Source organism: Montipora capricornis, chromosome 14, assembly GCF_036669925.1.
Source record: "Montipora capricornis isolate CH-2021 chromosome 14, ASM3666992v2, whole genome shotgun sequence".
Lineage (NCBI taxonomy): Eukaryota > Metazoa > Cnidaria > Anthozoa > Scleractinia > Acroporidae > Montipora > Montipora capricornis.
The window spans coordinates 41,764,293-41,766,792 of NC_090896.1; the positions used below are offsets into that span (position 1 = coordinate 41,764,293).

Sequence of the window (2,500 nt, forward strand, 5' to 3'; positions counted from 1 at the left end):
CATCCAGACCGATGAAGTAAAGGGCCAGCTTTGTTTAAGGTCAGTCGGTAAAGTCGTCAGTCTTAAAAACGAGAATGGCACGTGAAGAACTATTTCCCAGTTGAGTGAGCTTCCAAATATTTATTTTAATGTAACGGAGAATCATTGTTTTCGTCGTCTTAGGAAGAAATTGAGCCCTGTATTGAACTGTGGAAATTCTAGAGTTTACTACATTTCCATTTCACGCCGACAAAAAAGGATAATTCGATTGCGATCTTAATTTTGAAGGAAATAAAAACTGTGGATTGTTTCATGACTACCATTGCGAAGTCCCAGAAGGTATAAAGATACACACTAAGATACACTCTAAAAGCTGCTCGCGTCAGCTCATGATTCAAAATGGGTCACCAGAAATAAACAAATACTGCTAATTTTGCTTTGCAACTTCGTTCGTTTATATCTCTGCTTCCGGACAGTATTTTTTTTTTTTATTACACTTTTTGCATGATTGCTTAGATTAATTTTAAAACGTTTGTCTTTCAAATTGAAAAAAAATTCTGTAGGTAAAAAGAAAAAAAAAATTAAACGCAACTGATTTTTCTAAAGAAACAGCCTACAGATTTTGTTGAAGTTTAAGTATTTTAGAGATATTTCTAATGTTATCTGGTAACGCTCAATGGGAAGATTTGACCCTCACACTTTTTTTTTCAAAAAAGAGAATATATCTTCACTTTAAGCCTCAAAGAAATGCCTTATACCGTTGCCATGGTACGTTATTTGGGGGAAAATGTAATGTGACAAATCTATGATGGGTGTAAATTTACTCGGTGGAACGAGGAGAACATGAACCAAGCAAATTACGTAATAACACGGTGCGCAGCGTTAAGGACGAACACGACGAATTAAAGCAATAGCGTGAAGATTTATTGAACAGAAATGCTCAAAGTTCCTAGTGGTACAGCCTTGCAATTAAAACGACGGACCAAAGGTCACGGAGTTGAGAGGTAGATCACAACGTCGTAAGGACGATGAAAGTCGGTTCGAACTGAAAGGCGATAAAAGCAAAACAGAAACTAATTTTAGCTAACTACCTATAAAGGTAACCAAAGGTATATAGAAGGCTAAGGTAAACGTTAATAATTTCAAGTAGCACATCAATGAAATACAACAAGAAATGAGATCAAACGAGCTGATCAACAATCTATAGAATACGATGACAGAAACTTGACTATGATCACATCAGTGTAGATTGATCAATAAATCTATGTTGAGTACTAACGATTAAAAAACTGATTGAAAACTAGATACCAAAGCAAATATATTAATAGACTAAGGCAAGCAAAAACTTAAACTTAAACCGAAACTAAATACTGGAAAAAACTAAAATCAAGAAAATAGTAAAACTTACTTTGGTTTGCACACGCACCAATGCTAGTCTTGACTAAAAGCTCTATAGAGAACGTGACGATGAGCAGGAGTGTAGATACAACTAAAATCCAGGTGGATGAAGGAGTTGATCGTACGAAGTCTACACTAGAACTGAACTACTGTGGAAAACACTAAAACTTATGACTAGCAAAACGTGCCTGCGACTACCGAGATAAAACATTACGCATTTCCTATGCGGAAGGAATTCGCAACCATTACTGCTGTGACCAAACGTTACCTATGAAGGTGATAATCCTTAAAGAAATACCGAAACATGTACTAGCGATAATGTAAAAAAATAACGGAGAAAAGATCATGTATCAAACCAACAATGGGTACTTAAAATTTCATCTTGATACTGATTACCCTAACTGAACCAAAAAGGACAGAATGCGTTTATTTCTTGGAAACAAGGAGAAACTATTTCGAGCCTTCTTAAGTTAAATGATACAGTGGTTTCTTTTGGTTTAAATGACAGGAATTTGCCAAAGGTCTTAGATCGCAACAGAGGACTTTTCGGAAAGGTTTGCCTTGGGCATAATTTAGCAGATTATCGGTCAGTACATTTCTTCCCGAAACGTTTGGCCCAAAACATTTTTTTAAGGATATATCGCGAATGGGGAAAGAAAGAAATTGCTACCGAACCGTCGGATAGTTGATCAAATCTTGCCTGAAGGCTTTAAGTGAACATTTTTACATGAGAAGAAGGTAACTCGCGCTTTTCAATAAGACATCAGTATTCACTGCAGTTTAGACTTTGGGGCCAAAATATGTGATGGCAAGAAGCTCTGGACAAGGTAGACTATGAGGGAATCACTACTGGCGTCATTTTTACGTTTGGCGCATACGACTGAGTTTGCTCGGAGAAGGCATCTTTTTATTTACAATATTAATTGACTTCAAAAGGTAAAAGAACTTGTTAAACTTAGTTGAATTTCCAAATTTAAGCGTTTCCGATGATAACGATTCACCAATTAGCCGTCAAAAGCTGATACAGTGACAAGGATGCTAATGGTTACATATATTCTTTGTAAAACGTCGACTTTTCAAAGCAACATTACTCAGAGTCCTCAGAGATTATCTGGTATAAAGC

At 36.2% G+C, this 2,500-nt stretch overlaps 1 long non-coding RNA gene across 2 annotated transcripts in view; it reads right to left on the minus strand.

Moving 5' to 3' along the window:
- The window catches only part of LOC138032315 (uncharacterized), a 12,971-nt gene extending 11,459 nt beyond the window's left edge, over positions 1-1,512 (minus strand). The window contains exon 1 of one of the 2 annotated variants that reach the window (XR_011128341.1): positions 1,388-1,502. This is a non-coding gene — a long non-coding RNA (uncharacterized lncRNA). Of the gene's footprint in view, positions 1-1,387 lie in introns of both variants that reach the window. The other variant, XR_011128342.1, reaches the window with a different exon arrangement.
- Between the last annotated feature and the right edge of the window lie 988 nt (positions 1,513-2,500).